Source organism: Lygodium microphyllum, chromosome 11 (genome assembly GCF_053477565.2).
Source record: "Lygodium microphyllum isolate KBCC chromosome 11, Lygodium_microphyllum_v1.1.10, whole genome shotgun sequence".
Lineage (NCBI taxonomy): Eukaryota > Viridiplantae > Streptophyta > Polypodiopsida > Schizaeales > Lygodiaceae > Lygodium > Lygodium microphyllum.
Window position 1 is genome coordinate 63278219 of NC_141145.1, and position 27129 is coordinate 63305347.

Consider the following 27129-nt stretch of genomic DNA (forward strand, 5'->3'; position numbering starts at 1 on the left):
CATGATGTCATTCTGCTTTTTATAGCAGTCTTTAGCCATATGACCCATTTTACCACAATAGTAGCATTCAACATTACTGTTTGCATTTTGGCCTCTTTGCCATCCACCACGACCTCTTTGGCTCCCCCTGCCTCTAGAGTTACCACGTCCTCCTCCATAGGACTGGTTTTCTTGAGTTTGCTGCATATTCTGATTTCTGCCACGGCCTCCAAATCGGCCTCCTCTACCTCTGCCTCTACCTCTTCCAGCATTTGAGTAGAAGACAGCTTCTTTTGAAGTTCCTCCTGAAGAAGATGCACCACCATTTCTCTGTTCCTCAGAAATTAGAAGAGCAATCAACTCCTCAAAATCAGGAAATCTTTCACGAACTGAAATGGATGTCCGAAACTGTGCATAATCCTTTCCTAGACCATTCAAGGTCACGGAAACTAAATCATCATCTTCCACTGGCGACCCAATGGACGCAAGTGCATCTGCAATCTTCTTCACCTTCATGTGGTAGTCATTGATGCTCATACTTTCTCTTTGCACATTATGCAACTCTTGCTTGAGCTGCATTTTCCTGGCTTGCGTATTTGTGCTATACATTTTTGACAAAGTATCCCATGCCTCCTTTGGCGTACTTGCATCCTGAATATGCACAATCATAGAGTCTGAAATACTGATAGACAGCCAATACATAACTTTCCTGGCTCTCTCATGCCATGTTTTAAATGCCTGCATTTGTTGTTGATTGGGAACATCAGGAAGAACTGGTTCTTCTTCATTTCCTGCAACAAATTCCCAATATCCTTTTCCCATAAGGAAATTCGTCATTCTAAACTTCCATGCCTGGAAGTTGTTCTTGTCAAGCTTTTCAGTGACAATCTGTGAAAGAGAATCAGACGCCATTACAGAATACTGCAAGAAATTCTGTCACTGCAAAAAACACAGCTTCACCCTCACAAGGGCAAATCTGCAAAACTGGCGAAAGTGGTATTTGACCACACAGTCACTTCCTAGTGACGATTTTGCATAAACAGGAACCAAGGATGATTCTGAAACTCCCAATGTCTCTGCGCACAAGCATATGATGCAATTTCTACAGTAACTTTTCACCGACCTGTAGAACAGTGGTCGCACAGCATAAAACTGAGCCTTTTCTTGAGTGCGTGCAGAAAACTTCCGTCTGCAAAACAGGCCCCGAAATGGCCTCAAATCAAAAAAACAAGGTCGCCAAGGGCTAAAGCCCTTTCCCGCAGCATATACTGCCCTCTTGCTTCACCGCGAAGGGCGTCTCAACCTGAGACAATGCACTCCTGCAATTTCCGGCTGTACTACCTGCAGAGATCTGCTCCCAAAACAGGAAATGAAAGCAACACTGCTCCTCTTACCAGACCACCACGAGCTTGGCTTGCTTTCTTGAGCTCCTTACCACGAACAAGGCTCTGATACCATGTCAAGATTGTGGGAGAGAAGGAAGGAGTCTCGCTTGAAGCTTTCTTGCTTGCACAATGGGGGAAGACACACAAGGGTGGAGGCTGAAAAACAGTTTTTCTCTTCTTAGTTGTGTAAGCCAGAAAGAACTCTCTTACAAAGAAATAGACGAACCCTGTATATATGGGTCTCAAACCAAACTCAACTAACTAAGGTGGCATACTAACTGAGCCACAAACTAGAGTAGATAAGGATAGCTATCGTGTAGCTATTATTCAGGGGCGGTGTACCAACCGCGTCTGCAACTAACACGTCGGTGACATAAATGCACAACGGTCACCCTGGCGTATCACGAGTGGAGCTCGATATGTCAACACATCTCAGATAGAGACACTGTGTTATACTCTAGCCAACATGGCAGAGGATTTAGAGGTAGTGGCTCATTTTGAGGTCGTGGTGACACTCGTAATGCTTATGGACAGCAGCAGTAGCAAGGTAACTGGCATGGTGCAAATACACAAGGCCAGCATGGATCTGGCGGGTTTAGAGGCAGGGGGAGATCACCCTGTGGTAGAGGTGGTGGATCTGGTTCATGGCAATCATCTGATCAGTCCAACAGGGGGACAAGGATTGCCATTATTGCGGCAGGTATGGGCACATTGCAAAAGACTGTTACAAGAAGCAGGGAGATATGAAGGCAAAGGGCAGACAACATGGGCACTATGCATCTTTCAGTGGTGCTCATGATGAGCAAGTTGATAGACTCTTTGCCATGCAGCATGTTTCCAAAAATGCATCGATACATAATAGAGATGATAGATGGTACATTGACTCTGGAGCATCAAACCACATGACACCACATGGAGAGTGGTTTAATGAGATGGTTGCAGGTACACATGGTCATGTATGTATTGGGGATGACACCCAATATGACATAAATCATAAAGGGATTGTTCCTTTCATGATGCTTGATGGCAAGAAGAAAGGCCTGCATGAAGTATTACATGTACCAACCATAACAAAGAATCTTTTGTCTGTGGGTCAGATGGCAGAACAGAATCTGCAAGTGAGATTTAACAAAGATGGATGTTTCATTGAGGAGTATGGAAATGGCTGCAAGTTAATTGCCAAGGGCAGAAGGGATGGCAGGATGTTTACATTGGATGCGACCATTCCGGGACTTAAGGTAGCCATGTTTGCTCATGATGAGAGTGCCATTCGGGATGTAGAGATTTGGCACAAGCGGATTGGACATGTCAATGTACAAAAACTGAAATCTATGCAGTAGAAGGAAGTAGTAGGATTACCAAAATTCAAGTATAATGACTTTGGTCATGTATGCCCTGCATGTCAGTTTGGGAAGCAGGCATGGTTTCCTTTCACGAGACATGTAAAAAATAGCACTAGGCCTTTACAGTTGGTGCACTTTGATGTCTGGGGTCCTTCACATAATGCTTCTTTTGGAGGTGCACAGTATTATGCATCATTTATTGATGATTTCAGTAGGTACACTTGGCTTTATATTTTGAAGCATAAAGATGATGTGTTTGATGCATTCAAAGACTTCAAGAAGCATGTAGAAAATAAGGTGGACTGCTACATATCCTGTTTGAGATCAGATGGAGGAGGTGAATATGTCTCTAATTACTTTGACACGTATCTTGCTAGATATGGGATCAGAAGACAGCTCACATGTAGCTATACACTACAGCAAAATGGTGTTGTAGAGAGGAAAAATAGGGTCCTGATGGAATCAACTAGAGCTATGCTGAATGAGAAATGTCTGCCAAATGGTTATTGGGCTGAAGTAGTGATGACTGCTGTCTATGTGCTGAATCAAACCCCTACAGTAGGGATTCATGATGTCACTCCATATGAGAGGCTGTATAGTCATAAACCTGATATTTCGCACTTGAAGGTATTTGGCAGCATTGCATATGTGCATATACCGGATGAGAAGAGGAAGAAACTGGACCCTAAGGCAGTGAAGAGTGTGTTTGTGGGATATGCACAAGAACGGAAATCTTATAAGTGTTATGTACATTCTACGCATGAGACACTCATAAGCAAAGATGTGGTATTTGATGAGTTAGCATCCTGATATGGGAATCCTATTGCAGTGCCTACTGATGGCACACCCAGTATGAGTTGTGCTGAAAATACTCCTGCAGAGAGTACTTCCATGAGTGGTCAAACAGGTGATGTATCATCTACAGTGAGTCCTTGGACATGATGATTGCGTAGTCACACTACTGCATCCACTGACACCGATATGTCGGTGAGGGGGAGAATAAATAAGGGAAAAGAAAAGGTTTTTGAAGATGCAACAGGTCCACTCACTGTAGGTTATGACTCATCTAGAAGTGACAGCTTAGATAGTGAATTGGGGATTCCGTCTGTTATGATGCCCGGTGCTAGGCAGAGTTGTTATGTGCCGCCTCATGAGAGGCAAGCTTACAGTGAGCCACAACTTAGGAGATCAGAGAGGGTTAGATGACCTATTGATAGGTACACTTACACTGGATATTCAGCCCACCATTATGCTTATATGACAAAAGTAACAGGTTTTAGAGAACCAAGAAAGTTTGATGAGGCAGTTGCAGATGAGGATGGGTGTTGCTATGGATGAGGAATATTCAGCTTTGGCTGAAAATGGCACATGGGATTTGGTACAGTTGCCTGAGGGAAAAACATCTATTGGCTACAAGTGGGTGTATAAGGTAAAATATAAATCAGATGGATCATTGGAAAGATACAAGGCTAGACTGGTTGCAAAAGGGTATGCGTAGCAGTATGGTCATGATTATGAGGAGACTTTTAGCCTTGTAGCAAAGATGGCTACAATTACAACTGTGATTGCTTTGGCAGCAGCTAGAGGTTGGAAACTATGGCAAATGGACATAAAGAATGCCTTTCCGAATGGAGAGTTACAGGAAGAAGTTTACATGGAACAGCCTAAAGGCTATGTGCATCCCAAATTTCCAGCACATATATGCCGGCTGAAAAAGGCATTATATGGGCTGAAACAGGCACCCAGAGCATGGAATGCTCACATCAACAATTATTTGCAGTAACATGGTTTTCGATTGGGTGATGTTGATCATAGTTTGTTTGTGAAGAAGACAGATTGTGGCTATGTATTCCTAGTTGTCTATGTTGATGACTTGATCATTACAGGAGATGATGAAAGCAGGATTGTTAAAGTAAAGACATGTTTATAGGCTGAGTTTAAGGTCAAGGACCTAGGAGAGCTAAAATATTTTTTGGGGATTGAGGTTGTCTCTGTAAAATATTACACTGCGCAACGAACAAAATCTGAGAAAGAGATAGAGAGTACACAACAGATAAGAGGAGAATCAGTAAATTCTTTAACTCCAAACAATTGATACAAAGATGGCTCTGTCCAACCGTGTGCTTCCACTGTGTGAAGCTTAGATGGAGATCTAGACAGAAGATAGGTGAAGAGCTTAAGGCTAGCTGGAACAACAACTCTGACTGGGTGAAAGATGAGTGATCGATGGCTGTGAAGAGGTTTAGCTTTTATAGCCTGCGAAGGCCGTGAGTTTGGCCTGATCGACCTACCATATAAGCCTCCACTAGTCGGCCAAGGAATATTCCAAGGAATATTCCCTTTACCATCGGGCTAGGGGCGCTGCCCCTTTACCTCACGGCCTTCGCAGGCTATAAAAGCTAAACCCCTTCACAGCCATCGATCACTCATCTTTCACCCAGTCAGAGTTGTTGTTCTAGCTAGCCTTAAGCTCTTCACCTATCTTCTGTCTAGATCGCCATCTAAGCTTCACACAGTGGAAGCGCACGGGTGGACAGAGCCATCTTTGTATCAATTGTTTGGAGTTAAAGAATTTACTGACTCTCCTCTTATCTGTTATGTACTCTCTATCTCTTTCTTAGATTCTGTTCGTTGCGCCGTGTAATATTTTACAGAGACAACCTCGATCCCCAAAAAATATTTCAGCTCTCCTAGTTCATTGACCTTAAACTCAGCCTATAAACATGTCTTTACTTCAACAATCCCACTTTCATCATCTCCTGTAATGATCAAGTCATCAACATAGAAAACTAGGAATACATAGCCATGATCTGTCTTCTTCACAAACAAACTATGATCAGCATCACCCAATCGAAAACCATGTTGCTGCAAATAACTGTTGATGTGAGCATTCCATGCTCTGGGTGCCTGTTTCAACCCATATAATGCATTTTTCAGCTGGCATATACATGTGCTGGAAATTCTGGATGCACATAGCCTTCAGGCTGTTCCATGTAAACTTCTTCTTGTAACTCTCCATTCAGAAAGGCATTCTTTATGTCCATTTGCCATAGTTTCCAACCTCTAGCTGCTGCCAAAGCAATCACAGTTCTAACTGTAGCCATCTTTGCTACAAGACTGAAAGTCTCCTCATAATCATGACCATACTGCTGCGCATACCCTTTTGCAACCAGCCTAGCCTTGTATCTTTCCAATGATCCATCTGATTTACATTTTACCTTATACACCCACTTGCAGCCAATAGATGCTTTCATGGCCCCCGGACCCCACAATAGGGGCCCCTTTTAACTCCCTAACTCCGCAACTCGATGCAATGCACCTCGAGTTGCTACCAGCTTAACCACTCCATCTAACCCAAAGATTAGACCCACATCGGTCACCTTTTTGCCATCCGGTCACATAGACCTCATCTGATATACTAGTCAAGACTCAACCAATGTCCGGGCTCACATTTGGCTTCTCCTCATAATGGGGGCCTTACAACTTTGAGCACGATGGATCATTGGTAGCATCTAATGAGAGTGGGGCATTGATCATATCTAACAACCCCCCTCAATGTCCACTCATAGGTGAACTATCTCCTCGGCCCAATGCCGAGTCTTTGAAGATGAACTTGAAGTAGATCCTTCATAAGTGCTTTGGTGAAGATATCTGCTCCATTCTCCTCTGTTGGACAGTAGACCAGTTCCACTATCCCATCCTCCATCAAATCATGCACATAGTGATACTGGATCTCTATGTGTTTGGTACGTGCATGAAACACTGGATTTTTGGCAATGGTGATGCAACTCTGATTGTCACATCTTAGCACAATCGGTTCTTCATCCTGCACTCCCATATGCCATAGAATCCTTATCAACCATACGGCTTCACATGCAGCAAAACAAGCTGCCTTGTACTCTACTTCGGTAGAAGACAATGCCACTGTTGGTTGCTTCTTACTAATCCAAGAGAAAATTCGTGAACCCAAAGAGAAACAATAACCAGAAACTGACTTCCTGGAATCAATGTCTCCTGCCCAATCTGAGTCACAGTTCCCCACAAGACAAGTTCCGAAACTGTATGTGATACCATAGTCAAGAGTTTTCTTCAAGTATCTGAGCACCCGCATCCCAACCTTCCAATGACTCTCATGAGGTTTGTTTGAGAACCTACTTAAAACACTAATAACAAAACTGATATCTAGTCTGGTGTTACACAAGTAGATCAGACTGCCGACCAACCTCCTATACCTCCCAATGTCTGCTAGTGATGATGTATCCTCGACGGATAACTTTGCATTCACCTCCATAGGTGTAGCTATCTCCTTGCACTTGGTCATGCCGAATGCCTTCAAGATCTCCCATGCGTACTTCTTCTGAGAGATGAAGATCTTTCCTGGCTCTTGCCAGACTTCAATCCCCAAACAATAGTGCAGCAAGCCCAAGTCTGTCATTTCAATCTCAGAACTCAAAGCCTTTCGAGTTTGGTTGATCATATCTTCATAGTCACCTATAATAAGAAGGTCATCCACATATAGGACAATCACTACAGGATTTTTACCATCCATGTAAACATACAAGTTAGCATCTGAGGCACATCTTTTGAAGTTTAGGTTTAAAAAGAACTTATCTATTCACTGGTACCATGCTCTGGGGGCTTGTTTCAGCCCATATAATGCCTTCTTCAGCTTACACACTTTGTTCTCAGAACGGGGGCCTCAAACCTTGGTGGCTGAGCCACGTACACCTCCTCCTTGAGGTCACCATTTAAGAACACTGACTTAACATCCATTTGGTACACTAGCCACTTCTTGTGGGCAGCCATTGCAAGTACCGTGCGAATATGGTCATTTTGGCAGTTGGGGAAAATGACTCTTGAAAATCAAACCCTTCAGCTTGTGAAAATCCTTGGGCAACCAGTCTAGCTTTGTACTTTTCTAAGGTACCATCAGCCTTGTACTTTACCTTCCAGATCCACTTGGTGCCAATAACCTTCCGCTTTGCTGGTCGATCCACTAGCTCCCAAGTGTCATTCTTCATTATGCTGTCATACTCTGCCTGCATAGCAGCCTTCCATGATGGATCTACAAGTGCTTCTTCTAAGTCAGTTGGCTCCTTTACTTCTCTCATAATCTCAACCATCAAGGCCATATTGACTATGTGAGCAGAAGCCCTCCTTTGCTCCTCTATTCTCTGAGACCTCCTTGGTCCGTCTGCCTTCTCCTCAACAGATGCAGGCATAGGATTATTGTGGTCATAGAGCTACTTCACCCAGCGCGGCAATGGCTTTTGCGGTGGGGTGATGTTAGGTTGGTGAACTTTTTCCTCATCATCTGAAGATGATGCTTCCTCCTCCTTAAGGATAGGGATAGCTCTCGGGACAGGTTCATAGTGGACTACTTCTTTGCTTGATGATAAAGTGGAAGAACTTTCCTTCTCCTCCTCCACTGTATGTAGCTCCTCCTTAAACACCACATCACCGCTCGCGATGATCTTCTTTGCCTCTTGGTCATATAAATTGTAAGCCTTCTGCTCATCACTATAACCCAAGAAGATACATTTTCTACTTTTTGGTTTTAACTCGTTTCTCTTCTCATCTGGAACATGTGCATAACATTCACATCCAAAAATTCTGAAATGTGAGACAGATGGTTTCTTACCAGTGTAAGCCTCATGAGGTGTTTTTCCCTTGAGAGCCTTTGTGTAGCTCCGATTTAGAATGTAGACTGTAGTATTAATAGCTTCAGCCCAAAAATGGTTAGGCAATCCCTTGCCCTTTAGCATGCATCTTGCCATCTCCACAATGGTGCAATTCCTACGTTCCACAACACCGCTCTGCTGAGGTGTGTGAGGCGTCGTCAATTGACGCTTGATCCCTTTGCTCTTGCAAAAGCCTTCAAACTCCTTTGAGTTGAACTCACCACCACCATCTGTTCTAAATTTCTTCACACTTTTCCCTGTTTCATTCTCAACAAGTTTTAGCCATTCTTTAAACTTACCAAAAGCTTGAGCCTTATCACAAAGGAATTACACCCACATCTTCCTACTGTAGTCGTTGACAATCAACATAGAATAAGAAGATTCCCCCAAGGCCTGTGTAGGCATCTTAACACACAAGTCAACATGCACCAACTCTAGAGGAGCCTGTGCTCTATTCTTGCTTTCTTGTGGAAATGCCTTTCTCTGTTGCTTGCCCATCATACAAGCTTCACATGGTTCCTTCAATTCAGTTATTGTAGGTAGATGAGCAACCATACCTTGCTTTTGCATCTCCTTCAACACTGCAAATCCAATGTGTCCAAACCTTTCATGCCAAAGCTTACTTGTGCCCACTCCAACGGTGGCTGTAAGAGCACTTAGCTCATACAAGTTGTTCCTTCTTTCTCCTTTGCCAACAATTGTGCCAGCACTATCAAAAATTTCTGCACCTATCTTCTTAAACCTCACTTCATGACCAAGATCAGTTATGGCAACAACTGATAACAAATTTCTCCTGATTTCGGGAATATACAACACATTTGAAAGCTTTTTGACTTCACCATTTGCAGCAACAAAAGAAATAGTACCTGTGCCCGCAACAGGGCATTTAGCATCATTTCCAACTGTCACAATGATGGATTCTTGTAGAGGCTGCATAGAACTGTATAGACCTTTCTTGTTGGTCATGTGACAAGAGACCCCACTATCCAACACCCATGAGTCAGTGGTAGATTCTTCTTGCACCGAGGAGCACACCTTCTCAATAGTCGCCATGAATAATTCTAGCTCTACTTCAGCCGTATTGGCTGTCTCTTTCCCTTTACTTTTAAGGGTACCATTCTTTTCATTTGCCTTCTTGACATGACAATCTGCAATTGCATGTCCTTTATTCTTGCAGTAGAAGCATTTTCCTTGAAACTTCTTCTTTCTGCCCTTCTTCTTTTTGTCACCATCATTTTTGGTGGACGAACCACCTTTGCCTTTTGCATTGGCAGAGAATGCAGCATCTCCATTGTTGCTTCCTTCTCGGGCTTTCAACCTCAACTCCTCCTCCATTAATAATGCACAAAACTCCTCAAAAGTCAAAGCTTGTCTCACCTGAGTATTAAGGGCAGTTACTAGTCCATCAAACTTTTGTGGACAAATCCGAAGACACCTCCGAGCTAGCTCTTTGCTAGTCTTTTGTATCCCAGCGCCAGCCATCTGGTCACGCGGAATCTTAATCCGAGTGATGAATGGTTCAACCGTCTCTCCTTCAGCAAACTTCTCCGCTGCTAGTTGATTCTCTAAGTTTTGAATCCTTGTTTGGTTTCGTGTTTCATACTGACTCCTTAGTACATTCCAAGCCTCTAACGCTTTGGTTGTATGGTGAATCAAAGTCAAAACACTGTCAGACTAGCTTGTAACTAAGGCACACAATGCATCTACATTCCTTCATTTCCAAGCTTGTAGAAGATCTGCATTCAGAGGAATCATCACACTAGAATTTGATGGGTCAGGGGTAGGCTGTGGTTCTGCGTCAGTCCCCAGCACAGTCTCCAGAAGCTCATAAGAATCAAGGATAGTTGTAATTTTGAACTTCCATAAGGTGTAGTTTGCACCATCTAACTTGCCTTTGCTGAAGGTTGGTGGACGAATCCTTAGTGTTTGAATAGCCGGTACAACAACACCACCTCCTGCACCGCTTCCTGATGTGCCAGAACCGCTTCTGGAAGTCGACATAGTTTCTCTTTGCTTTTGAAGCCTTTGCCTCTTGCACACTCTCCGATCTCTAGAGCCCCCTGGGCTCTGATACCATGTAAAATATTACACAGCGCAGCGAACAGAATCTGGGAAAGAGATAGAGAGTACACAACAAATAAGAGGAGAATCAGTAAATTCTTTAACTCCAAACAACTGATACAAAGATGGCTCTGTCCACCCGTGCGCTTCCACTGTGTGAAGCTTAGATGGCAATCTAGATAGAAGATGGGTGAAGAGCTTAAGGCTAGCTGGAACAACAACTCTGACTGGGTCAAAGATGAGTGATCAATGGCTGTGAAGGAGTTTAGCTTTTATAACCTGCGAAGGTCGTAAGGTTGGCCTGACCGACCTACCATATAAGCCTCCACTAGTCGGCTAGAGAATATTCCAGGGAATATTCCCATTACCATCGGGCCCCTTTTAACTTAACAAACTCCACAACTCAATGCAATGCACCTCGAGTTGCTACCAGCTTAACCACTCCGTCTAACCCAAAGATTAGACCCACAACGGTCACCTTTTTGCCATCCGGTCACATAGAACTCATCTAATATACAAGTCAGGACTCAACCAATGTCTAGGCTCACATTTGGCTTCTCCTCATAATGGGGGCCTTACAACTTTGAGCACCATGGATCATTGGTAGCACCTAATGAGAGTGGGGCATTGATCATATCTAATAGTCTCTACACCTTAAGGCATATGGCTGCTATAGAAGCATACTATGGTATGGTTGATTGCAAGCCCATGGATACGCCTTTAGAGCAGAATGTCAAGCTGCAGATTGATGTTGGGACAGAGATTGAGAATGTTACCATGTACAGACAGATGGTAGGCAGCTTGATCTATCTCATGATCACTAGACCTGACTTGAGTTATGTTGTGGGGCTGATCAGTCAGTTCATGTAGAAGCCTCGCAAACCACACTTGGATGCAGTCAGGAGAATTCTAAGATATGTAAAGAGTACCATAGATCATGGGCTGTTTTATACATATGGGAAACCCCATGACTTGATGGGGTATACTGATGCTGACTGGGCTGGTGGCAGAGTAAGAAACAACCTATAGTTGCACTGTCCAGTATGGAAGCAGAGTATCGTGGTGCGGCCTTAGCGGCTTGTGAAGCTATGTGGTTATAGAAGTTGCTGAATGACTTGGGAGTACACTTGGACAGCAAAGTAAGGCTGTACTATGACAATTTAAGTAGTGTCATGTTAGCAAGCAATCCATTTTATCATGCAAGATCAAAACACATTGAGGTTCACTACCATTTCATCATGGAAATGGTTTTAGCAGATCAGATTGACTTGGAGTATGTGAAGACTGAAGACCAGGTAGCAGACATCTTTACCAAATCACTTGGTAAAGATAAGTTCATTCACTTTAGACAGCTACTTGGAGTGATGCAGATGATTTGAGTTTTGTTTTGAGCTTGAGGGGGAGTGTTAGAAGTCAAGCTCACTTTAGTCCGTCTTTATGAGTGACTGACATATGTGACAACTAGTGTGTGTGTACAGATGTCTCCATGTGACTACATTGAATAAGTCGGGTGTGTATTAGTCAGTGACCTGGTTAGTCAGTTAGGTCTACACCTAGTCTAGTTTACTTTTACACTGTATTGTGTACTTCTCAGTTAGTTCTTGAATAATTAAGAAAACATAATGAGAGCTTGAAGGCTCATGGATATGGAGTATTCCCTGTCTCTCTCTCCCATCTTTGAATAGGAAGAAAAAGAAGGAAGGAGAGAGAGAGAAGAGAAGGGAAGAGGGAGAGAGAAGGAGGAGGTGTGAAAAGAAGAAGGATTGGGAGAGAGGAGGAAGTGAAAAGAAAAGGGAGTAAGAGAAGGGAGGAGAGAGAGAGACGGAGAAGGAGAGGATAAGAAGGAGTAAGGAGAGGGAGAGAAGGAGTGAGTAGAAAAAAAAAGAGAATGAAAAGAATAGGGAGAGTAGTTGAAGAAGAGAAGGAGTAGGAGAGAGGTGGAGGAAGAGGAAGTAGAGGGAGAGAAGGTAGAGGAAGAGAGGTAGAGGACAAAGAAGGAGAAGAAGAGTGAGAAAGAGGGTAGCCACTACAAGTCACCCGAACCACTCTCTTGACAGCGAACCCCATTCCATGGGTTTTTCCCAACCAAATATATCTACCCGAAACCCGTCTGGATTGCCCAATCTCTGCGAGGCGAATGGCTCCCAAGAAGAAAGTCGTGGGAAGCATAGGCGCTCAAGCCACTGATAATGCTGGAGGGATGAGCGGAACAACCAACGCAACACACACAAATCAAGCCCAGGTTCCAAGCATTAAAAAATCTAATTTAGGGTTTAGTTCTCATGGAAGGATTAACGTTGTGCTTAAGTTTTGTTGATACTAAGAACTAAGTTGTATGCAATGGTGGGTTGAATTCACCTAAGATTTTACTCACATAAAACGATAGGGTTATCGCCTTATTTCACATAAAATGATAGCTTTTTAACCAGTTCAGTGCATGAATAGTCATTTAGAATTTACGTTGCGTAATCATGGTTAAAAGAAACACATGAAATGTTAATTTCTGTTCATAATATACACTTGCATCATTGGAAAATAAAACCCTAGACTTCCATAGACGCAAGTTACATGTGATCCAGTGCATTAGAAATAAGTACTCATTGCCACGAATAAAGGAGATAAAAGCTGTTTAGGGAACAACTATACTAAACACACAATGTGCATGATGATTGGGAACTCTTGCATAGAACCGCATTAAGAGAATTGCAAGGATCGCATGCATCTGAACCGCATCTTGAAAATTTAAAAGAGGAATCATGTGTTGCCATGTGTGTTAATTGAGCTTGGCTGGAACTAGAGATTATAAGACCCTTGGTTGGGTTGTGAATAACGCATGTCCATGGCCTTGACTGACCATCTAGTGCTTCACTTAGGGACTAAGATACCCTAAGAAAGTATAAGTCAACTTACCAAGACCATTTGCTCATGTTGAAATTATTGGGATTTTGCCAAGTCGCGGAAAGACCCAAGATTGGGTGTTGGGCATTCTGGGAAAAAGGAGTCACTCCTTAGCAGTCGGTCGTGCAAACAACCTTCGAAATGTTCGTGCTTGTACTTAGATACAATATTTGATTTCTTTGCTCAAGGAACTAATTCAAGGAAAACACTTAACTACTTCAGGTTGAAAGCCTGGAGGGAGAGGCAGGAATAGTTACCTCTGACTGTTTGCCTGGCCCTATCAAGGGGATTGTTAGTGGTGCCGAGTATATAGACCTAACCCACCGCAAGAGGTCTCTCCGTGGGTATTGCTTGGAGCGGGAGGACGCTTGGGTACCAGGGGAGGCTCTGGCTATAAATCCCTTGCCTCTGGATCCTGTACAAGAGACCGACGTGACTCGAGATGGGATCTCGAGGCCCATGTACTAGTCTACGAGTGGAACTTGGAACAACGATCTTGTGGATTTCTGGGATGGCCTTCGGGCATGAAGTTGGATGTAATTCGGAATTATAATAAATAAAGAATAGATGCTTGAAAAAGAAAGAACTTGCTTGACATTGTTTTTGTGGCAGTGCCTAAGTTACGTGAAGGAACCCATGATTAAATTGTTTAATTAAGGGAGCTAATTTTGCATGTCAAAACGTAATATATTAGGTAATTAGATAGCTAAAACAATCTGAGGAAAGTGCGGTGGACGTGACTCAGGTCTATCCTATGGAAGGGTGGTCCCGATTAAGTGGGAACTTTTCTCAAATGATGAGATGGGAAGACAGTGAGGACCTAGAGATTCGCTAGTAGGAAAGGAACCCTGACCTCAGGTCGATCCCAAGTGGGAACATCTGGACTCTTCCACTTGGGGCAGACTCGGGAAGAACTAGATGGCAAACCTTGTGTCATTCCCCGCGAGTGCCAGGTGGAGCCTTCTAGACCCTCCTCCCGATGGGCTGCTAAGATGTGTCCCGCAATCGAACAAACAGGCACGTTACAGTTGGTATCAGAGCAAACAAAGGGAATCTAAGATTTACAAAGGAACTTAATGGAGGAGAATAAAGGGGATAGCTAGGGGAAGGTGAGTGGAATAGAGCAGTGTTACTATTGAGAACATTTCCTTACTCACTTATGGATGCTGGGCTACAGATTCACAAAGCATGGAACAAATTCTTGGTGTTCCAGGTCATGTTTATGACTGCAATGTGTGCTTCGGATTATCAAGGAGGCTAGGCATGATGAATATTCTAGACAACATCTACAATCCTTCACCCCTGTACATGGAACGGAGATGGACGGGAGAATCATGAATATATTACATAGTAGCCCATCGACTTGCGTACCTTTAGACCAACTTGAAGAGAATCAAGTGGATGGAGGATTTAAATATCGTGAAGCTGTTCATCTTTGTCGAAGCTCACGCAAACGCAACCCTGCATGTTGGTGGTCGGCAAGTCAAGCAAAACAAGTATGTGTATGAAGAAGTAACTCAGGTGATCCTTGCCAACAAAATCAAAGTACTAGGGCGCTATGAGAAGAACGGGTATCAAAGGAAGGGATACCCCAAGCTTCCTATGACTTATCGATTCCTAAAAATCCATGACCCCTCTCCATATTATTACTCAGTCCCTGTAGCTGAATGTAACACAGTCCTATTTTCCCTAAACTGATGTGCCAATAAGCTTGTTCTACTTTCCCAAAATAAATGTACTCAAAAGGGCTATGCCCTCATGAATGAATAAGATTTTTATTACTATCTATCCTGGCTATAAATGTTGGAAAAGGAGTTAAGTGATTAGGTCGCTTGTCTAAAAGTTGTACTGGTCATATTAATATAATGTGAGAAACGTTTGGTAAGTTTTTAACATAAAGAATCTTATTGCCCAGGTGCAAACCCAAGTGCAGATTCCAAGCCCGACCCCTGCACTAAGTACAGCTATGATTCAAGAGAAGAAGTTCCTTCTCAAACAAATCAAGCCGCCTGAATTCGATGGTAAGGGAAGGACTATTTTGAGGCAGTAGGAACTGCACCTGCTAACCAAGCTATGCTCGCCAAATTGAAGCTTACCGAAGAAGCAAAACTTTGGTGGAAATAGTGGTGCAGAGACCAAGGGATCTCGGAAGGGATAGTCACTTAGGAGGAGCTTAAGGAAGCTATTCAAGGGAGGTACCTACCCCCTGCCTACCGCACACAGAAGATGAGCGAATTCTATGAATTGAAGCAGCTTGGACTATCCCTTGATGCATATTATTCAAAGTTCATCTCTCTCTTAAAGTACGCGCCACAAATGGATGTGACACAACAGGTGTCAAAGTTTTGTGTTGGGTTAAATCCACCCATAAATACCTGCCTGGAATCAATGCGCCCAACAGACCTACAAGATGCACTCATTCGAGCTGCACCAATAATACAGGAGGTGCATACCAAGCCAAGAAACAATAGGACTTGGCCTTATAGGGATCAGAACAAGGGAATGTATAGGTCTCAGGCTATGAGAGCGCACGGCCAAAATTAGGGACAAAGTAAGAAAGCTAGGACCAATGCTGTCAACAACTTTGTTCCTACACAAGTTAATGGCCGCAATCTCCATTGCTTCCATTGCAATGAGCCTGGACACTTCAAAAGGAAGTGTCCCAAGCTTAGCAGAGGACAATGCCAAGGGCCATTCTAAGGAGTCGCCCATGGCCAAGGAGCCATTGTCATGGACAGAGGGAGAACCTCCAGTGTTGCCAATAAGGAGCTGGGTGATGAAGAAGATTCATCCATGGAGGCTGACATTGAGAGGGCAACGGTTCATGCAGCTCTTCACAAGAAGGGACCAAATCGCCAATTCTCGATGATCCAATCTCCATCAGATTATGAAGGTAAAAGCTTCAAAACCCTAATCAATTGTGGCAGTACACATTCCTTCATTTCACCGATCTATGCAAAAAGACTAGGGATAGCCACAATAGACACACCTACTTTACTTGTGGAATTGGCAAATGGTCGTGAGGTCTCTTGTACTAGGCAAGCTGCTAAGGTGAAACTCCTACTGGCGGGAAGTTGACTTCGGTGAGATTCAGGGTAATGAACCTAGGTGTCCACGAATGTTTGCTCGGAATGGATTGGCTAATACCCAATGATTCCCACATCCATTGTGGAAAGAGCCAAGTCTCCTTTCGAAATTCTGAAGGGAATCTAGTTACAACTCAAGGAGAGGTTGGTAAGCCAAAAATTCAAATAGCAAAAGCAACACGGATAATAAAAGGAGTTAGAAAGGGTCTACCTGTCTATCTGATTAAACTAAATAAGTTAGATCAGAATCAGGAATTTGGGAAAGAATCCTCCTGGTTAAAGGAATATGCGGATGTATTTCCTGAGGAGCTGACATAACTTCCTCCTCAAAGGGAAGTAGACCACGAAATCAAGCTGGCGCCAGGAGCTGCACCAGTCGCGCAAAGAGACCATATAGGATGTCCATCCCAGAAGCGATTGAACTAAAGGAGCAACTCAAGCACCTGTTAGACCAAGGCTACTTCCATCCTAGCAATTCGCCATGGGGAGCTCCAGTGCTGTTCCAGAAGAAAAAAGATGGAATGCTTTGGCTATGCATTGACTACAGAGAGTTGAATCAATCGACCATTAAAAAAAAAATCCCATTCCAAGAATAGATGAACTTCTTGACCGTCTCCAAGGTGCGAACATATTCTTTAAGATAGATCTCAGGTCTGGATATTATCAGATAAGGATCAAGGAAGAAGATATCCTGAAGACTGCATTCAGCACAAGGTATGGATACTTTGAATTCCTAGGGATGTCATTCAGGCTGATAAATGCTCCTGCTATCTTCAACAGGTTAATGCAAAATATTTTTAGGCCCTATCTTGATGACTTCGTACTCGTCTTCTTTAACAATACCCTATCTACTCTAAACATGAAAAAGATCATGAGCCCCAGCTTCGCACTGTTCTTGAAACAATTGTCAAGATTGTGGGAGAGAAGGAGTCTCACTTGTAGCTTTCTTGCTTGCACAATGGGGGAATACACACAAGGGTGGAGGCTGAAAACAGTTTTCCTCTTCTTAGTTGTGTAAGCCAAAAGAACTCTAGTACAAAGAAATAGAAGAACCCTATATATGGGTCTCAAACCAAACTCAACTAACTAAGGTGGCATACTAACTGAGCCACGAACTAGAGTAGATAAGGATAGCTGTCATGTAGCTATTATTCATGGGCGGTGTACCAATCGCGTCTGTAACTGACAAGTCGGTGACATAAATACACAACGGTCACCCTGGCGTATCACGAGTGGAGCTCGATATCTCAACACTCCCCCTCGAGCTCAATCCCAATTCCTGCACACCAAGCAGGTCTCTGAACTTGCACAGCTTCTCTACGCCCAATGCCTTCGTGAATATGTCAGCTACCTGATCCTCTGTGATGACATAAACTAGATCAATAAGACCTAGTAAAACCCTCTCTCGCACATAGTGATAATGCACCTCAATGTGCTTTGTTCTAGCATGATAGACTGGGTTATTTACCAAGTGTATACTACTCATGTTGTCACAATAAATGACACACTGATGCATATCATAAAGTAGCTTATGCAATCAAGCTACCTCACATGCAACCATTGCTGCACCCCTGTACTCAGCCTCTGTGCTCGACAAGGCAACTGTAGGCTGTTTCTTACTGCCCCAAGTGACTGCAGCACTCCCAAAAGAGAACACATATCCACTGGTAGATCGTCTATCAGAAATACTACCAGCCCAATCAGCATCAGTGTATCCATGCAACTATATCTGAACCCCAGTCTCATAAAATAGTCCATACTGCAATGTGGAATTCAAATACCTGAGTATGCGTCTAGCCGCATCCAAATGTGGCTTCCTTGGAGCCTGCATAAACTAACTTACCAATCCAACAGCATAGCTCAAATTTGGCCTGGTAATAGTCATATAAATCAAACTTCCTACTATGCGTCTGTACATAGTAGGGTCTTCTAGAAGCCCACCTACATCTGTGCTCAGCTTCACATTCTGCTCCAAAGGAACTGAAATAGGCTTACAGCCTGTCATCCCATATTTGGATAGCATGTCCAATCCATACTGCCTCTGCAAGAGCTATATCCCACTTGGTGATCTAATCACCTCAATGCCCAAGAAATAACATAGCTCTCCCAAATCCTTCATCTCAAACTTCTGCTTCAATAGCATTTTCACATGAAGGATATCTTCATCACTGTCACCTGTCATAATCAAATCATCAACATAAATGACAAGTAGCATAATACCTTTCTCTGTTTTTCTCACATAAAGTGAGAAATCTGCCTTGGAAATCTGAAAGCCAATAGTGACAAGATACTGTTCTATCTTGTCAAACCATGCTCTAGGTGCTTGCTTCAAGCCATACAAGGCTTTCTTCAACCTGCAAACAAACTCAGGATGAACAGCATGCACATAACCTGGTGGCTGCTCCATATAGACCTCTTCTTGCAAATCACCATGCAAAAAGGAATTCTTTACATCCATCTGATGTAAAGACCATCCCTTTGATGCAGCCATAGCAATGACTGCTCTTACGGTTGCCATCCTTGCAACCGGACTAAATGTTTCTTCATAGTCAATGCCATATGTTTGTGCATACCCCTTGACTACTAATCTTGCCTTATATCTGTTCACAGAACCATCTGCATTGTGCTTCACCTTATACACCCACTTACAGCCAATTGCATTTTTACCTTTAGGCAAAGGTACCAATTCCCATGTAGCATTTGCTTCCAAGGCATCCATTTCTTCATCCATGGCTTTCTCCCATTTTTCTTTTCCCATGGCTTGCTCAAAAGAAGTGGGTTCTGGTTCCTGTATCACTTTGACCATATATGCATAGTGAATGGCTATAAATCCATCATATTTCAGCCTATCCACAGGATACCTAGCTCTCGTAGACCTGCGCAACGTAGGTTCACTCCCAGGTGCTCTCAAAACATCCCTGGTCTTCCTTACTCCAGGTGTAACAATAGAAGGAATACCCAACTCATCATCAATGCTCTGTTCTGAGCCACTAGATTCACCATCCACATAAGAGTGACCTGCATTCACATCAAACATGGGTTGATCAACCTTCTCTTTTCCTTTTCGTGATACCTGCATACCACTATCTGCATTGCTTTGAGAAGATTCTCCTGATCTTGATCTGCCTGTCCATGGCGAAGAATGTGAACCACTGCTAGAGGACGCTCCAGGTCCACTAATATTTTGTGACTGCTGCTGTGAATTCTGTGCAACATTACCATTTTGTGCATCTACATCATCAATCACATTTACTGGTTTATACCAGCTACTCATCTCATCAAAAACAACATCTCTGCTCACTGTAAACTTTCGAGTAGAAGGGTTATAGCATCTATACCCTTTTTGCTGCAGAGAGTAACCAATAAAGATACACTTCTCAGCTTTTGGATCCAACTTGGATCTCAACTCATCTGGCACATGTACATAGGCAATGCAACAAAAAATTTTCAAATGAGAAATATCTGGTTTCCTACTAGTATACCTCTCCTCTGGAGTCATTCCATGTATTGCTGCAGTGGGAGTCCTGTTCATTATGTAGACTGCTACAGCAACTGCTTCAGCCCAATAAAAATCTGGCAAGTCTTTTTCATTGAGCATGGCACGAGATACCTCTCCAATATACCTGTTTTTCCTTTCTGCAATTCCATTTTGTTGTGGGGTATGACTGTGTGAATATTGCTGCTTTATGCCATGCTCCTACAGGAACCTTGCAAACTCATTTGAGAGGTACTCTCCCCCTCCATCTGACCTTAGGCATTTTATTTGCAGGCCTGTTTCTTTTTCAACCATAGCTTTAAGGGTTTTGAAATGCCCAAAAACTTCACTTTTCTTTTTCATAAAATACACCCAAACTTTTCTACTATAGTCATCAATAAAAGTGACAAAATAATGACAGCCTCCAAGAGATGCAGCTTTAGTAGTCCACATATCAGAGTGGATTAATTCCAATGGCTTCTCACTCTCTTGAACATGTCTAGGAAATGGTTTCCTTGCCTGTTTTCCAAACTGACAGGCTTCACATACCTTATGCATTTCTGCAACTTTGAATTTAGGCAAACCTGCAACAATATTTTGGGCCTGCATTGATTTAAGTCGCTGTACATTAACATGGCCAATGCGTTTATGCCAGATATCAATATCTGCAACTACACCGGTCCCATGTGCAAACATTGCTACACTCAATTCAGACATATCTGCATCCAATGTAAACATTATGCCCTTCTTCTTTCCTTTTGCTATCGAGCGACCTTTATTTTTCATATCCTCAACAAAGCATCCATGAGGATTAAATCTGACCTGCAAGCCCTGCTCAACCATTTGACCAACAGAAACCAGATTCTTGGTGATATTCGGGACATGAAATACATCGGACATGTATTTCTTTTTCCCATCCTGCATAGACAAAGGAAATTTTTCCAATCTGCACAATAGGATGTGCAGTATCATCACCAGTCTCCACAAATCCTGGGTTTTCCATTTTTCTTGCATCCTCCATCCATTCTCCATGACCTGTCATGTGGTTTGATGCACTTGAGTCAACATACCATACGTCATTGCTTTCTTCTGCACTTGTCACAGAATTGTTTATGTGCTGCACCATAAACAAGTGCTCATTTCTGTCATCACCCTGTCTACTAGAAGATGCATAATTCCCTTGTTGCAGTTTTCCATTCATGATGTCATTCTGCGTTTTATAGCAGTCTTTAGCCATATGACCCATTTTACCACAGTAGTAGCATTCAACATTACTGTTTGCATTTTGGCCTCTTTGCCATCCACCACGACCTCTTTGGCTCCCCCTGCCTCTAGAGTTAGCACGTCCTCCTCCATAGGACTGGTTTTCTTGAGTTTGCTACATATTCTGATTTCTACCATGGCCTCCATATCGGCCTCCTCTACCTCTGCCTCTACCTCTTCCAGCATTTGAGTAGAAGACAGCTTCTTTTGAAGTTCCTCCTGAAGAAGATGCACCACCATTTCTCTGCTCCTTAGAAATTAGAAGAGCAATCAACTCCTCAAAATCAGGAAATCTTTCACGGATGGAAATGGATGTTCGGAACTGTGCATAATCCTTTCCTAGACCATTCAAGGTCACAAAAACTAAATCATCATCTTCCACTGGCGACCCAATGGAAGCAAGTGCATCTGCAATCTTCTTCACCTTCATGTGGTAGTCATTGATGCTCATATTTTCTCTTTGCACATTATGCAACTCTTGCTTGAGCTGCATTTTCCTGGCTTGAGTATTTGTGCTATACATTTTTGACAAAGTATCCCATGCCTCCTTTGGCGTACTTGCATCTTGAATATGCACAATCATAGAGTCTGAAATGCTGATAGACAACCAGTACATAACTTTCCTGGCTCTCTCATGCCATGCTTTAAATACCTGCATTTGCTGTTGATTGGGAACATCAGGAAGAACTGGTTCTTCTTCATTTCCTACAACAAATTCCCAATATCCTTTTCCCATAAGGAAATTCATCATTCTAAACTTCCATGCTTGGAAGTTTTTCTTGTCAAGCTTTTCAGTGACAATCTGTGAGAGAAAATCAGACGCCATTACAGAACACTGCAAAAAATTCTGTCACTACAAAGAACATAGCTTCAGCCTCACAAAGGCAAATCTGCAAAACTGACGAAAGTGGTATTTGACCACACAGTCACTTCCTAGTGACGATTTTGCATCAACAGGCAACATGAATGATTCTGTAACTACCAATGTCTCTGCGCACAAGCATACGATACAATTTCTATAGTAACTTCTCACCGACCTGTAGAACACTGGTTGCACAACATAAAACTGGGCCTTTTCCTGAGTGCGTGTAGAAAACTTCCGCCTCCAAAACAGGCCCCCAAATGGCCTCAAATCAAAAAAACAAGGTCGCCAGGGACTAAAGCCCTGTTCCACAGCATATACTGCCCTCTTGCTTCACCGCGAAGGGCATCTCAACCTGAGACAATGCACTCCTGCACTTTCCGGCTGTGCTACCTGCAGAGATCTGCTCCCAAAATAGAAAATGAAAGCAACACTGCTCCTCTTACCAGAACACCGCAAGCTTGGCTTGCTTTCTTGAGCTCCTTACCATGAACAAGGCTCTGATACCATGTCAAGATTGTGGGAGAGAAGGAAGGAGTCTCACTTGTAGCTTTCTTGCTTGCACAATGGGGGAATACACACAAGGGTGGAGGCTGAAAACAGTTTTCCTCTTCTTAGTTGTGTAAGCCAAAAGAACTCTAGTACAAAGAAATAGAAGAACCTTATATATGGGTCTCAAACCAAACTCAACTAACTAAGGTGGCATACTAACTGAGCCACGAACTAGAGTAGATAAGGATAGCTGTCATGTAGCTATTATTCATGGGCAGTGTACCAATCGCGTCTGTAACTGACAAGTCGGTGAAATAAATACACAACGGTCACCCTGGCGTATGAGGAGTGGAGCTCGATATCTCAACAACAATGAGAGCACACAAGCTTTATGCCAAGAAGAAGAAGTGTGCATTTTTCAAGCGATAGATTGAATATTTGGGATTCATTGTATCAGCCGAAGGAATTTCAGTGGATCTGGCCAAGGTCAGAGATGTTCTGGAATGGCCAACACCAATTTCTGTCAAAGAAATACGTAGTTTTCTTGGATTGACGGGATGGTATAGGATCTTGATCAAAAACTATGCTTTGATTGCAGCGCCTCTAACCGATCTACTAAAGAAGCAAGTAGCAATTGTATGATCACTTGCTGAACAGACCAGCTTTGACAAATTAAAGTAAAGCTTGGTATCGACAGCCATCTTGAAACTTCCTGATCTTAATAAGGAGTTTGAAGTGGTAACTAATGCAAGCGCACTTGCCTTAGGATGTGTGCTTATACAAGAAGGTCACCCCGTAGCATACTCTTCAAGGAAACTGAAGAGCCATGAAAGGAATTATGCTACCCATGATCTGGAGTTGTTGACTGTCATCCATGCTCTCAAACTTTGGAGACACTACTTGCTAGGTAACAAATTTGCCTTAGTGACGGACCACAAGAGTCTTAAATGGATCTTCACTCAGAATGAGCTCAATATGAGGCAACATCAATGGATTGAAGTGCTAGAAGAATATGACTTTGAAATCAAATACCGGCCTAGGAAGGAGAATGTAGTTGCCGATACACTCAGTCACAAGGCATTTTTGAATTCTCTGATTTTGCAAGATCCATCAACAGCAAGATCTCTAGCCACAAAGGTATCAATTCCAAACAACCCAATTCTTGAGCTAGCTAGAGAGGAGGCATGCCATGACCCAACCTACTAGAAATTGCTAAGGGAGATCCCCATCAAAGATCAAGACCCAAAGCTAAAGACGAAGTATCAAGAGTTCTCTGTCATCAGTGGTGGACTTGTCTACTTTAGGACAAGATTATGTATCCACTCAAGCCAATCTCTCAAGCAAAAGATACTTTGGGAAGCCCATGACTCCCCTTTCTTGGGACATCCTAGCTATGCCAAGACCCTTAATGCGGTCACAAAGAGCTATTATTGAGATAGGCTCAAAGGTGACGTTCTCAAATATGTCATGGAATGTTTGTCTTGTCAACGCATTAAGGCACAACATGTCAAAATGCCAGGGAAATTGCAACCACTTGATATTCCCCAAATGAAATGGGAATTCATTAGTATGGACTTTGTTGTTGGCCTACCCCAAGTTCAGGGAGGATACAACTCTATTATGGTTGTGGTAGATATGCTCACCAAGGTTGCACATCTTATCCCTATCAAGACAAACTATAAAGCCTCAAACATTGCAAGATTATTCATCAAGGAGATATTCAAACTAAATGGGTTACCCAGAAGAACCATTAGTGATCATGACTCTCTCTTCACGTCACACTTTTGGAGGGCTATCTTCGAGGCCATTGGGACTCAACTCTGTTTCATCAGTACAGCTTACCATCCCCAAACACCGATGGTCAAACAAAACGAGTTAACCAAGTCATTGAAGATATGCTTAGGGCACACTGCTGTCGCGAACCCAAAAAGTGGATTCAATATTTGCCACTGGTTGAGTTTGCCTACAATGCTTCTTACCAACAAAGTATTCAGATGACCCCTTTCCAAGCATTGTATGGGTACAATTGTCATACTCCCTTGAGCTTCTTAGATCCAACCTTGAGGGTTGAAGCTTCAAAGCAGATGCTGGAAGACATGGATGACCAAATCAAATCAATAAGACAAGACATCCAAGCCGCCAAGGATAGACAGAAGGCTTACGCGGACTTGAAACAGCAAGACAGATCCTTCATTGATGGTGATTTGGTCTTCATCCGCGTACGCCCTAAAAAAGGTTCACTATCCTTGGGAGAGTACAAGAAGCTAAGTCCAAGGTATTGTGGACCTTATAACATCACTAAGTGCCTAGGACCTAATTCTTACAGACTACGACTGTCCACAACCCTAAAAGTTCATAATGTATTCCACATTAGCCTATTGAAAAAGTATTTACCTAATCCAAATCATGTACTAAAACAAAGTCATATTTCATATTTTTAAGGTGGAACAAAAATGTACCTTGCTGCTTGGATTCTTTTACTACAACCACCTCCTCTTGGTCTAAGACTCTCTCTCTATATTTCTAAAAGCCTTTTGTTGATTTCAAAGTCTTGAAATAGTTTGCTTTCGTTGATAAGATTTGAGTAATTCGTTGTTATGTTTTGATAAAAGACAGTTCTCCAATTTGAGGACATCCTTTTCTGCAACCAAGTTAAGTGTATAGCCTAGAAACCCATTATAACAATCACCAATGAACCTCAACAATGAAGAGCTATTATAGAAAGGCGGAGTGCTATTTTTGCTAGGATCTTTGGGATATAGCCTGCCATCTAACCAAAGATCAATATTCTTCTTTCCTTCAAACCTGAGTATATGTTTTGTAGACTCTGTGACGGTAATGGGTTTTGTTCTCTTCCTTATTGGTTCATACTTACTATCCAACTCAATATGAAGATGATAGAGAGGCCTTTTACTAGAGCTACATAGATCATTGGATGACTGATCCATAGCTAAGGATATGATTAGAAGATTGGATTGAAAAAGTATGCAAATTAGAAATAAGAAGGAAAACGAAGAAGAAACTAGTAAGGATGGGAAAGAAAGAAGAGAGTGAGAATGGAGGGAAGTAATCAAATGTCGAATAAAATTCAAATTGAATATTAGTTTTCACTTTAATGAGGATGAGTAAGATCTTGATTATGACAATCTTTGTCACCTTTATGGCGGCCTAGATTTCTAGGTTAGATGTGACCATGAGAATATCGCGAAAATGAATTATTAACAATTTTTGATATATTTACTTACCAAAATATAACAGTTTTTAAAAATAAAAAATAACTTTATTTCCTAAAACATTTTCTCTCTCTCGGATCGCTTACAGGGCATTTTCGAGACCTCAAAATTCCCCTAATGATCCAAACTTATTGAATCTCACCTGCAATCCTTGATCTGTCATTTGACCAACTGATGCTAAGTTCTTACTTATTGTGGGCACATAAAGTATATCACCAAGCTTATTCTCAGTCCCATATTTAGTAACAAGTGGCACACTACCAATATGAGTAATTTTATGTAAAGTATCATCACTAGTGGCAACATATTCCTCATTCTGCATTTGCTCCTTGCTATCAAATCACTTAGCATGATGAGTCATGTGGTTTGTAGCTCTTGAATCCAAAAACCAATCATTCTCACAAGGAGAGTGAGTCATGCTCCCAAGCGCATGCTCCATAGCAAATAGGTCACCTCTAGGCGATCCATCCCTAGGTCCACAACGTGTACCACCATAAGTGCATGCATAGTGGCCATATTGGGTCCTTCCATGACCCAGACTTGGCATTTTGTTTGTGATAACAATCCCTCTCAAAATGACCAAACTAGCCACAATAATGACAAGCACCATCTCTCTATGAAGGACTAGATCGTCCTCTACCTCTAGGGAAAGATCTCCCCTTGCCTCTATGCATGAAGTCATCATGACTAAAGTTACCTCTTCCATGAGAAAAATCATCATTACCATGACCAAGTGAAGGGCGTCTAGCTCTAGATGAGCTGCCATGACCTCTTCGTGATAGAAAACATTGTCTCCACCTGCATTTTTGCCATTGCTAGATGCATTCAATCCCAATTTGATTTGTTTTGTACGTAGCAATCCAATAAGCTCCTCAAAGTCAGTCATTTAGCCTCGTCTAAATGAAATAGAGGTATCCAAGGATTTGAAAGCTGGTCCAAGTCCACTTAGAGTCATTGACACTAAATTATCATCAACATGTGCATTAATGGATGCAAGGTCTTCTAGCACATAGTCACTAATACTGCGATTGCCTCTCCATGCACCATGTAATCTTTGCTTGAGTTGTATCTTACGAGCCTCTGTACATATTCCATAAATGTTTTCTATGATTTCCCATGCCTCATTACAAGTACTTGCCTTTTTTATATGAGAAATCAAGGTTTCTAAAATACATATGGAGATCCAATGTAAAACTTTCCTATTCTTCCTTGTCCAATCCATGTACACTTTCTTTTGCTCTTTAGTTGGATGTTCACGAACTTCTAGACATTCATCATCACCTATTATGAGGTCCCATAGAACTCTACCCATCAAAAAATTATCCATCCTGTAAGACCAAACACTAGAATTGTCTTTGGTCAATTTGTCAC